Source organism: Herpailurus yagouaroundi, unplaced genomic scaffold, assembly GCF_014898765.1.
Source record: "Herpailurus yagouaroundi ecotype Mexico unplaced genomic scaffold, PumYag 67681, whole genome shotgun sequence".
NCBI classification, from domain to species: Eukaryota; Metazoa; Chordata; class Mammalia; order Carnivora; family Felidae; genus Herpailurus; species Herpailurus yagouaroundi.
Window position 1 is genome coordinate 2,161,185 of NW_024420481.1, and position 12,961 is coordinate 2,174,145.

General features: G+C 42.9%; 1 protein-coding gene across 6 annotated transcripts in view; it reads left to right on the forward strand.

The window, feature by feature from the left end:
• The first annotated feature begins 209 nt into the window (after window positions 1–209).
• The window catches only part of MBNL3 (muscleblind like splicing regulator 3), a 112,233-nt gene continuing 99,481 nt past the window's right edge, over window positions 210–12,961 (forward strand). For 2 of the 6 annotated variants that reach the window (XM_040468070.1, XM_040468066.1), the window contains exon 1: window positions 217–523. The gene's annotated coding sequence lies outside the window, so the exon portion shown is untranslated. Of the gene's footprint in view, window positions 524–552; window positions 972–12,961 lie in introns of those variants that run through there. The other 4 variants (XR_005788088.1, XM_040468069.1, XM_040468071.1 and 1 more) reach the window with 4 other exon arrangements.

Here is a 12,961-nt window from a genome sequence, read left to right on the forward strand (position 1 = left end):
GGGGGGGGGGGGGGGGGTGGGCGGAGAACCCCGGCCCGGGCGCCCCCCGCCCCCCAGCGCTCCGGCCTGCACCGACCCCGGGGGTCCCCGCGCTCGGGAGAAAAGAACCCCTCGCCTTAGGGTCTGAAGTGGAGGCTCGCGGGAGCCCGGGGCGGGGGCAGGGGGGCCCGGGGAGCGCAGGGATCGTCGCCTCCGTACGGGAGTCCCCGTGCGCGTGTGTCTCGCCTTGACATTTTACACCCCACAGCGGCGACTCGGAGGAGGGTTGCACGTCCCAGCCCTGAAGTTCTGTGGGTGGGGCGGGCTTTAATTTGCTTATATCTAATGATTTCAGGAGCCTCGCTTTAAAATGGCGGCATTCAGTACGCACCCCTGCTAGAGGCTCTCCCGGCACCGGGGCCACCTCGCGCAGCGCTGCTTTTGCTTCTGCCGCTAACAGATGGCATGTGCCGCTGCCGCTGCCCCCGCCGCTGCCGCTGAGAGCGGGACCCCTTAGCCGCTGGGTTTGCGCTAGCAGCAGAAGGTAAGGCTGGGGACGAGTTGGGGTGTGTGAGAGCGGCTGCCTTCCTAGGACGCCGACGAAATCACATGCCTTTTTTAAACTTTAGTTTTCAAATGGCAAGTAGAAGGAAAAGTAATCCTGCAACTTTGTTGCAATGTTATGGCTTTCATCTTTTCGTCTTCCTGCCCTTCCGTCTTTCTTTTTTGTTTTCTACTTTCCCCCGCCGTGGTGTTCTTCTTTGTTTTCATGTTTCTATTTGTTTGTAATTCAAACGGACTTCTTGCGTGGCGTATCATGGGCAAATGCTTTGAACAACTGATTTCCCCGTGTTCGAGCGATACCGCGAGCAGTGCCATAGCTTCCTTGCACAGCCGTGTCTTTTCCCGCTCTGGATCGACACGTTTGGCAGCTTGCTTTTACTACCGGCATCTGAAGGGCATGAGGATAGATTTTAGAAGACAGTTGAATGGTAACCTTATTTTTAGCACTCACACAGTAAGCTGGTATGGTAAGAAAACGAAATTAAATCAAGACGAATAACGAAACTTAGCATTTCATTTGTGGTTCATTTGTGTAGTTTTAATATTACTGTGGTGGACCTATTGTTTTTCTGACTACTGTTCATTGATTGATATATATAGATACAACAGTGAGGGTGAGTTTACTGTATTGATGTAATTAAGGTAGTGTGTTTTAAAGGAGTTCCTTTTTCCTAGATGTTCCTAAATTGTTTAATTGGCCGTGGATCCCTACATATGGAATAAAGCCCATGATTATTAGCTGCTAGCCTATCTCTACACATGCATTCACCTCACGGGAAAGCATCAATTAAAACAAAATTATTGCAAGATTTAATTTTGAAATGCCTGCTAATTTTTCACTACGTTGACTCCCCGGTTTAATCAATAAGTCTGGGTGGTTACTGATATAATGGTTGGAAAGTGGACTGTGGAAATAGCAGTACAAGTGACCAAGTGACTGGAAATCCTTAATACAATTCATCCAAGGTTGTTCCCCCCCCCCCCCCTCTGAGAAAAGGCATGTTGACAATGAGGCTTTACCAGAGACCTCAGATTTTTCTAATTATATTTGTATTTTCTTTTTTGCCTCTGCAAATGTTTAAATACTTTCCAAAGCTGTTTTTAAAAATTTTCCCAATACCTTTGGAGAATGCCTTCATGTTTATGGAAACTTCCCTAAACATAGTCTAAAAGGGCTTTTGCCCATAGCCAGCCGATATTATTCTGCCTCTGTCCACTTTTTACTTCTCCCCAAGCAATAACAGCTACTTGGCTGGGCAGACTCTCCTGCTATTAAATTTAGCAAGCCTCTGGGAAGGGGTGAAAAAGATTGTTTTGCACCTATTAAAAGACAGTGCAATTTTCCTGCCCAGGTGCCATGGTGTACCTAGAAAGACAAAGCTAAACTGTTTACAGTGGAATTTGCTATATGATAAATTTTGCATCAGCTTTGCCAGATTATTGTTGAGAGAAGTGTGTGGTGACTTCATTGCTTTACATCCGAAAGGAGACTTCCTGCAGGTAAATAGATACCTGCATTTTGCCCAGGGAAGGGGCTGGAGTGTGACCCAAAACAACTCCCGTTTTTAGAGATGATGTACCTGGATCCCAGTTCAGCAAACTCTGCCTCCTGGTCTGCTGCCTTGTTGCTGAATGACTTTGGACCAAATGAATCCTTAAAAAAAAAAAAAAAAAGAAAAGAAAAGAAAAAAAGAAAAAAAAGTGAAAAAACAAAACCTTAGGGCCAGAGTAGTCAAGCTAAATGAGTGTCAGAGACGTTACGGGGAAATTTTGCCAGCGAACACTCTGCAGCATTATGTAGTGGTGAGATTAGAGACCTTATGTGAAAACATCAGTGAAGGAGTTTGCCAGGAAAAAAAAAATATTTTGAGAGAGAGTTGATCTGGTGCTAGGCTGGAGGTGGTGACTGCATGGTTTGCTCTACTTCTAAGAACTACTTCATTTCTGTAATTTCCTTTGCTGCTTTAAGCACTCCCAACGATTCCCAGGACTATTATAAAGTACCTTTTTTTCCCTTAACTGTCCACTCCAGGCATTGTCACTACAGCTGCTTTTTTAATTTTTTTTTTCAACGTTTATTTATTTTTGGGACAGAGAGAGACAGAGCATGAACGGGCGAGGGGCAGAGAGAGAGGGAGACACAGAATCGGAAACAGGCTCATCAGCCCAGAGCCCGACACAAGGCTCGAACTCAAGGACCGCGAGATCATGACCTGGCTGAAGTCGGACGCTTAACTGACTGCGCCACCCAGGCGCCCCTACAGCTGCTTTTTAAGGGGGATAAAACCTATGATTATCAGCTGGTATCCAAAATATCTTTGGTATTCTCTTGCACCCACCCTTTACCTAAGCAGTGCTTTGCACAACGTAGATACTTTAGAAATATTGAATCAAAAAGAAAAGCGAGTAATCTGTAAACTCACAAAGGAGCAGATTCCGTGCACAGCTTTTATTGAAACAGTCCATTTTTTGTGTACTTGCAAGAACGTAACAAGTTCAAGTGGATGAGCATGTGCACTTTCCTACTTGTCTGCATTCGATTTGCTTCTCACTCTGTACCTCTAGATACTGGTGTAATTCATTTTCCTGACCAGTAGGTGTATCGTTATCCGCCCAGCTCTACAATATGAAAAAGTAACCACAGCAACTTGGGGATGGGGGGACGGGGAGGAAGGTTTTGTCTTTTGAGGTTGTACTGTAGTGCACGTGCTGGACCAGTGACGGTCTCTTGGCCGCTGTGCAGATGCTGACAATATAGTTTGAGGTACAATTTTGTTCTCTCCCCAGCTGTCTTTAGATGTGAGAAGGAGGTGAGAGGAGGAAGGGGGTGAGAAGCCCTCCAGTGATGAAGATTTTCATTCCTAAAATTGTACATATCTCCTCCTTCTAGCCTGCAGTAGATTCAGGAAGGGGGCAGGATGTTTCCGTTTGGAAATAACTCATGTTGTCTGATAGGATGACAAACAGGGATTGGGGCACGGCACACAAGAATAAGATACAGTACATGTTTGACAAGTAATACGATCCCGTCATTAAAGGTAGATAAAAGTCACTGCCATGTTAAAACTATCAAGTGTCTGAGAGAGCACGAGGCCACACTCACCTTTGGTTGTTCAGTTTCCTTCCATGCTGTTGAGTTTTTTTAAACAGTGTCTCGCAGACTGAACCGACGGATCCCCCCACCACCCAGTTCTCAATGTATGTGATGTCAGAAAACAGAAATCAGAACTGGTGTTTCTTTGTGGGCTATTTCTGCCTCTCCTTCGGTGTGATACAGTTGTTACTTCAAAAATAGAAATGAATTTGTACCTCAGGTAAAATGAGGTGGGATTTTTTTTTTTCTCTCTAGGAGAATAAACCGTGTTTGGGAGCAAGTAGTTTAATTTTAATTACCAACCAAACAACGAACAAACACGAATTATGACCAAAACAGAAAGCAATTACATCTGTATTCATGTGGGCTTTCAGATCTTAAGGAAACCAGATGGTTCTGAGGCATCTTGCTCTTCCTGAATGGTTATATATTGCCTCAAGACAGCCACATGACGGTGTTGGAAAGACAACTTTGAGAATTAGGAGAAATAAGGTATCAATTACATTATCAGGTGTTAATGACATCCATGTGACCTGCAAGGGATCAGATGGATTTTTTTTTTTCAGATCATTCTAGTAAAAACACAAGATCAATCCATCATTTATTTCAACTTTGTATCAAATGTATTTTTAAAAGATTGGCGGGAAGCATCATACAATCTGGGAAGAGGAACCTTATTTTCATGTGAGAAATAAACGTATTCCCAAGCTGTCTGGGTACATCGACACGAGCTTATGAGTGCACGCGTGCATAAATGAGTTGTCATTTTCGAGCAATTTATACAGCTATGCATTGATTTCTGCCTGGAAGATTATGGGAAAATACCTATTCAATTCCAGGCAGTTAACTTTCAGAAAAAGGATACTCAAGAGGAAGGAAGAATGAAAGGAAGCCTGATTTAAATGCATGCGTGCATGCGTGCGTGCGTATGTGGCGTACGTATGTACGTGAATGTAAGACACATATATATCCACATGTAGATTCCCGTGCATACGTATACAACACACATACAGATTCGCCCTCTGCATGTGTATGATGCTTTTCAAGAAACTCAAGCATAGTCATCCCAGAACTCTATAACAGCCGTGAGAACAAAGTGGTAAGGGTAAGAAAGGAGCCTGGTTAGAGATTTAGGAATCAATTAGGCACGCTTGTTAAATACGAGGTGCACTCTCAAGGCCCACTTCCATCAGTGCTGAGTTGGCTTATGAGTAGGAGTGATTTGTTTTCAGTTTTAGGCAGGAGTTTGTTTTATGCCTGCACAGTGGGTGAACTCAAAGGGCTTTTCCAATTGAGAAAAGCAGTCTGCACAGAAATGCAGGGGCTTGGCACTAGAAACTTCCGACAGGCTATTTGATCTCCAGCGGCCATGGGAGCGTCGTAGCGACTGGCCGTTAGCTGGCTCTTCTTTTCCATTTTGGATCACTCAGATTGCCTCAAACACATCCCCATCGAATTCTTTGAATCCTGAGCTTCTTGGCATTCCCTGCAATTGGTGTGGAAGTTTGAGAACTGTTTCTTCGGGTTTCTTCAAGTTTCCCTGAATGTACAGGTCACTCGTTAGGCAGGTTGCTGGGTCTCCTTACCTCATAGCCTCAGTGCCTGGCACATAGTAGGTTCTCAGGAAAAGCGTGTTGAACACACAGAAGCGTAGATTAGTCTGCCTTTTTCGTATATCTTATGAGCATCTTTCCCATGATTTCAGGTAGCACTATCTCTATCTTTACTGTCCAAACAAATCAGTGACCACAACAACCACAGACTGAAGCCTGGGTTGAATGTGCAGTAGCAACTCTAACAGGTTCAGGGAAGAGCAAGCAGCAGCGGCAGCCTTTGGGCTGAGTCCTCAAGGAGTGGCCTGCAAGCCAGCTGGTAATCTGCCACCTGTAGTTGCATTTGCCGTATCTCCCTCCCATCCCAGGGAAATGAGTCTTCAACAAGAAGTTATGTAGGAGTAGTTTTCAAACCATTGCACCAGAATTTAAAAAAAAAAAAAAAAAAAGGAACAAAATGGGACTTGGATGCCTCATGCCATGTGTAGTTAGTTTATAAAGTGATGAGGTCACAGACACAAACCAAAAGGACACTGAGAGTGGTCTCATTTTCAGTTAAGCACTGATTGCCTGTTTGGAGGTTGAATTTGCATAGGTTTTTATTTACCAGGATACAGGTATGAATGGCAGCTCTTTTTACTGTATCCAGAAAGCAAAGTCCACACGGTTGAAGAGACACGAGCTGCCGTTTCACATCTACCACAATCATCTTTTGTGCCCGCGGGACCATCGGTCTTTAAGTACAGCCTTTGCTGTCTCCCCTGATGTGGGAATATGAAGAGACCAAGCAAGGCGGTAGGTTTTTTTGGGGGGGTGGGGGGATAAGTGGCCTGTTAGCAAACAACAAAACAAAACAAAACACGAGCAAAACAACCAGAGAGCTCGCATTTCACCTTTTGTTTTGCAGACTTCCACCTTCAGGAGGGAAAACAAAACCATGCAAAACACAAGCACTGTGTATATATTAGCTTGGGCATATACCCCTCAGTCTAATTTCTATTTTGTGCTTTACAAACTGAGAAAAATGAGATTGTCACATGTTATTAAGGTAGCTGCTTTATTATGATTGGACTCATGTACTGTGTAGCACTTTTCCTGAGACGTTGAAAAAATGTACAGGGACGCATTCAACAGGATCCATGGCACAGTGGAGACCACATTTCCCCTCCGTGCCCGTGTGGAGGTTGTGCTCGTACTCCAAAAAGTTCGCGTTCGAGAAATGGTCCAGTTGTGGGTGCTCTTTTGTTAAAGGGCGCGTTGACATTTCCCAAAATTCTTGCTGTCTGTGATGGATGAGGATCCCAAAGAAGAGGAGTGTATTCTTTTCAGAAGTGATTTGGACAAAAATGTAAACTCTTAACTCATTTGTGTCAGCATTTTTTCCTAAGCAATTGGAGAGCATGAAGAAAGACATTATTTCACCCAGAAGGATGAAGCGAAAAATAGGACCCATTATAGGGTCCCATTTTCTCGCTAAGGGCTTCAAACGACAGAAGACAGGAGAGGGAAGGCCCGGGGTACCACGTAACCCAATCTGTCTCACGAATGCCTGTGGCAGTGGTCTCAGCTGCAGTCAGGGGCCACGGCACTAAGCGCTCTGCCAGCTTTCTGAAGCCAGGGTCTGGGCTCTGACTGACAGGCACCCCAAGAGAGGGCCTGTTTGAGAAAGACTTAAGGTTTTGGCGGAACTTTTGACTGGGCAACTCGCTGCCTTGCTGCCACGTATAAACCCTCCCTCTCAGAGAGAGAAACCTGGTTTTACTGGGGGACCCATTTGTACATACTGAGAGCTTCAACGTACTGATCATAGAAGGGCAGGGTGCTTTTACTCTCTCACTAAAACTCCCCGTCCAAAGCTCCTTTGAATTGAGAAGTTGACAGGCTGGAACAATGTGGCATAGGTCTTGGCATTTCACGTTGCTGGAAAAAGACAGGAATACCTCCACGTGTTGCAAAGAGTGTGATTCCCTTAGAAAGCTCTCATCCGTGCACACGCTTTGAAGTCCCGTCATGGGATGGTGAGAGAGAGGCGGGGGAGAGAGAAACCAACTCTAAGTAAAGTGAGTCCCTCTCCTCTGGAAGGTTGTAGTCTGTCTTTCTCCCTTTACTAATGAACTTGCTATTCTGAAAATTGATCCTAAATGAACAGGAAACAACAAGGCTGTCTAATATCTGGCTCTAAAGGCTTATTTGACTAATGTGGCCCATTCCTGGAGGCATGAAAATGAACACATTCAAGGGACTGGTTGTGTGGCCCGTACTAAGTAAAAAAAAAAAAAAAATTTTTTTTTGGTAAAAGTCACATTTTTCACTCTCAGGCCTCCTTGTTGCCTCCCTTCTATTCCCCAAAGAAATTTCCGTATTTTTAGCCATCCGAGACAACAGTTCAGACAGAGGCACCCAGGAACGGTGACAAGCAGTGACAGGAAATGCCGCTTGTACTGGTCTCCTTCATAACTTAGTGAGACCACAGCTGGCTGATTTGCTCTTAACTTCCTGTTTGGGGGCTGTTTGGGTCAAAAGTAGCAGTGTTTTCCATATAGAAATTTTCTTTTGCTTTATTCTGTAAGGCCACAATAAATCTGTCACTGGACTGCATGTTTTGTATATTTTATGGACTGTATCATGTGGTTTGAGTTTAATTTGGAAGGCTGTACTTTTATATAATCAGGAGTCCCCCACACACACGCACGTGCAGCTTGAGGGTCTGGGATTGCACTGGCCTTCGAAAGTTTATAGCTCTATTTACACAATAGTGATTTCTGAGGAGGGCATTTCCTGCCAGTTAATGACTGGTTGGAAAGGCCAAAAGTCCAAAGCCAGGAGGAGAGGACCATTCATTAAATGCCACCAAGGGACCAGGGCCCTTTTATCACGAGGCGGTGAGGAGAAAGTGAAACCACATTCTGCCTTTTGAAGAACCCGGAGCTGCATATGGATGTGCTGCCTCATGGGATGGAAAACGGAGCTTCTTTCCCTGAGAGGAGCTGACCGACCTGCCCATAGGTTGCCAAATCAAGACTCCGCTGGGTAGGGCATTTCCTTTCGGCTGATGACCCAGCGGAGAAGGGACAAATAAAGATGATGGCCCCGAACTTGCCAGGTAGTAACTGTGGGAAAATGCTCCGCTCGCAGGTGTTAACAGCTATCTTAAAAACCTTTAAGGTCACATGATTGGCTTTCCTAATTGGTTGAATAACTGGCCATTGCTAAAGTGGACAAGAACTTAGGGATGGAAAGAATGATCTCTTTCCCAGGCTAGTTTCACAGGACACCAGTATCCCATTTTGATTCCGTAGTATAATGAAGGTAAATAAGGTACAGGAGTACTTTGCCTTGCATGGAAGTACCTTTGAGGGCTGTAATATTAACCATTTAACCTAAGACATTCCCAGGAAACAGTTTTGTCCCCAGTATAATTCTTGCATGCTATAAAGCAGCTGAGGTGTGAACAGTTTGGCATTGATTTAGAGCAAAAACAGGGTAAGACTGAGATTAGGTTCACATCCAGGAATTCCTGACTTCCCGGCCTGTCCTTCACTCCCGTAGCTTCCTAAGCCTTCGATTTGCCAAAATGTTCGATGTTCATGAAAGATAAACATCTCTTCTGAATTCTTTAATAGATACCACCCCCCACTTCAGAACTTAGCTTGATCCTTTACCTTGAAATGTTAATTTCTTTCAAATACGGGCAATCATTATAGGCCAGACACCTGGGTTTCTTCATGGGATTGAGTAATCTGTCACATGCACGATAAACCAAATATTAAGTTTCATTTTTGGGTCTGGCAAATGTCATTATACGCTTTTTAAAATATTCAGTAATCCAAGGATTTCTGGTCCTTACCAGCTCACAAAAGAGTTTTCTGAAGTTTAAAACGCTCTACAAATGAACTGTATACCCATTACCATTGTTATTATTAGATGATACCATTAGAAGATACTATCAGCACGTTTATAAACAGTGACTGCATGAACTAAAAAATAAGCTTGTTTAAAACATGAGTTTATTTTTTGAACATTCTTGAGTTTGAAAGTGAAAATACACTACAATTTTGCTAGCTCACGTTAAAGACCATATTCTGATTTACAAAACATTTTGGACTAAGAACAGACAAGATTTTTCTAAGCAGTTTATTGGCCTGAATATTAACACTCATTTGTAATTAACAACACAGCTGCATTTAAATAATGATCCCGAAACGTTAGAAGTATCTTGGGTATGTAACCCCTTCCATCTTGACATTATTATTTTAACAGAATCTTTCCTTATAGGTTACTCAAAAACATATTTCAAGCTGGCTCAGGCTTAGTTACCACAGTCTGTACTAATGGCATGAAAATTAATGAGGATTTACCCTACTGCATACAGATCCAATAACATTACCTTGTACGAGAAAAGTCTATTCATTTTATCGTTGTAGTTTTTAAGTGGTGGGCAACAGCTCATTAGTGCATAATGAAATTCATTAGTAGGTTGTGACTAACATTTTCTTTAAAACAAAATTGAATACAATTGTAAGAAAATGTCAGAATATATCATGTAGTAACGTTGGCTATTTTGGGTGAGACTTTTTCAGATCCATACACATAGGTACTTAGGATATGAAATGTGTTTCTTACTATTTGTTGCTGTCAAAAAGTTTTAAAAGTCAGTGTTTTAGTGGATGTTCTTTCAAACTGGATCAGAAATGTTTTGTCCTCTGTTTTTGAGGGGAAGGTGGTCGAGGGATACTGGGGGCTAGGGTGCTGATATACTGAGCGATGTTAGTTAAGTACCTTGAGAGTTATGTGTCTGTTTTTCAAACTGAGAAGTGAGATGTATTGCTCTTGGAATGCTATAAGGTTTAGTGTCTATGGTATTTTGTAATCCTGAGGAGATACACTTTGTGCAAGTGTTATGTATTTACCAAGTGGTATTGCTAAAACATGAGACACAGAAAAGAGTGCTCGCTGGGAACAGAAGCCAAAAAAGGACGTCTTAGGGGGAAAAAAAAAACCCACTAAAGATCTTGAGATACATGGGCCTGAGTTGCTCTTAGCAGCAAAAGAATTGTTTAAAAATTTTTTTAATGTAGGGAAAAGCCCACCTTATTTTAGGATGAGTTAAATGTAAGTTAAAAGAGTTAACAAAATTGCTTCTGGTTTTTACAAATCAAAAATGGTCACATCCAGAGAGAATATGTTTGCAAGAAAAAAAAACTGATTTTGAAACAAATATAAATGTGCACATTTACCATACATTGGAAGAAAACCTGAGCATGGCTGTGTTTTCTGCAGTGAACAAAGGCACACGTTAAATTAGTTTAAAAATTGTGGATGGGAGGCAGAAGCCAAGCATCTGTTAAATACACGTAGGATATTGATGCGAATGGTTATACAAATAGAGAAGACAATAGCCACATAGGCTTTCTCTTTATTATTTTGTACTAACGAGAATTGAGCCCGGTAGAAGAAAAGAGAAAAGATTTAGTCACACAAAGTCATGAGTGTGATCTATTTAGGAGATTGGAAACACCCTTAGAAGCCTGCACAATTTCTGCATATTCCTTTGACTTCACTAATTGTTAGAGGGGAGAAATCCAGTTGGATCGTAAGGATCTTGTCTTTGTCCCCCTCCCACCCCCGCCGCCCCAATTCCTTGCCAGTGTGATTAAATCTCACTGCTGCTTTCTCAACTCGGAGAATTTGAAATGAAATTAGGCTTTCATCATAGACATTTAAATGTTAAACTCTGAAAAGAAAATATAATCTCAGCTCTAATGAGTTGGTAACTAAGTTCTGTCACAAATGAGTTCTCATCTCCCTCTTCAGATAAGCCATATTTAAAGCTTAAGAATAGAAAAAGACTTACACGGCTAACAGTTGTGTAATTAGCAATCAATTTATGAAATGAGATGAAAAACAAATTAAGCACAATAATAAAGTGTTACTCCATCACCAAAAAAACCCAAAAAATACCTCATTACAGACATTTCCAGATCCTGGGAGTGACAGCTTTTTAGCTATTTCTTTGCTCTGTTAAAGCTGTTTAGGAAGCACCAATATGTATGTTTTTAGGCCAGAGGATAGGTTTGCTTATAGCGTCGCTTTCACCATAAACAACATGCACAGAGCAGGAGTCATTCAGGGTTTCCAGCTGCAGCAAGCATATGGCTGGTTGTGTGTTTTAGGCAAACAAGATTAGTCACTGGTTTGGGGTATCAGCTCCTTCTTTTACTGAAGCCTTCTGGTTTTTTTGGTTAGGGAACACTGGGCAAATGATTGGTGATCAGAAAAAGCTATGTAAGAAGATATGCTAAAGCCAACTAAACCCCAAGCAACCGCTCATTTCATGCGGCCTTCTACTTTTCTCAGTCTGTCGGTGAGATATTATGATCCCTCGCGGGCCACATCTGCCAAATTACACTTTAAACTTTAAGGTATACACAGAGCTCAAGACCTTCAACGGGCGAGTTCATTTTGTTGATTGTGAACAAAAGATCCCCCCAGAAGGCACTGAGACTGTGAGGGCAAAGTGTCTTCTAGAATGAGGAAGGAAGACGGAAGGGAAGAGAAACGATAGATTTGCTTGTCTTTGGCTAGGATAATCCCTTATACCATATTCCTCATCTGGGGGGAACCCTACTGGCCAAAAGAAAATTCAGACGTTGGTATTACTGTTGGCAGAGGTTTTCCTAAGTGAGAAGTGAGGAAGACCCCTTCCTCAGAAGAATTGCAACCGTTAGCACTTTCTGGAAGCCTGCGGTGGTTAGGCGTAAGGAAAGCAAAAGCCCAGTGATGTCGGAGCTCCGGCCCGTACTGTTCCTCGTGATGGGTAACGATTCAAATGAAACAAAACCCTTTCGGAACGCGAGGTTGGTTGGTTTCTAAGTGAAAATGAGTTAGGTTTCCCAAAGCAGAGCAGACTTAGGAAATAGGAAGGCAGAAAATACAGTCAACACCCATGGCTTTCTTCTGTGTCATTAAGGCTTCCTTTCCGATTTGCTTGGTGTGAGTCGTGTGGCACAGAAGGTAACGAGGTGGGATGTCAGAGGCCTGTGACTTCCCTTGACGCTTCCTTGTGCTGGTAGGTCCAGACCGGGTGACACGGGCTCTTGGAGTTCTCGAGGGGCAGCATTTACTACCACCGCCTCCAGGAACGTCTTATACTTTTAAATCAGTCTTAATATTCCTGGGCAGGAGTTTATATCTAGGAATAAAATTTGAACCCCCACTTTCACACCCAATAAAAACGTCCTATAATAGGGTGTTTATTTAGAGTCAGCTGACATTTATCGAACAATTACTGTATGCCAGATGCTCTGCTAGGTGCTTTCATTTTGTTCTGGCAAAATTTCCTGTAACTATGAAATACAAGTGCTCTCCTTGGCACCTGAAAGTTACCAAGCTAAAAATTACACCCTCAATTCTTCACTCGCTTTTCAAGACAGCCCTACCCCCGGCACACAATAATTTCTTCTTTGTCTAGTCACGTTTCTCTTCATCATTTGAGGACCATCTCGTGTCCTGTGGCCTGCCTCTTCCATCAGCGAAGGCATTTATTTCCTTATAAGTCAAGCCAACATTAATCTCTTACTCACTTGGATAGAACAGAAAAACTGGTTTGGCTCTCTGGTCGATGGTGCTGCAGTGGGATGGGAGATACCAGAGAATGCAGAGTGAGGGGTCAGGAAAATGATGTCGAGTGAAAGAGCATGTGGAAAACCCTAGAATGAAGTTGGATTAAACTTGTCCAGAATGTAGAGAAAATAACAGAGCAAGACCTTGG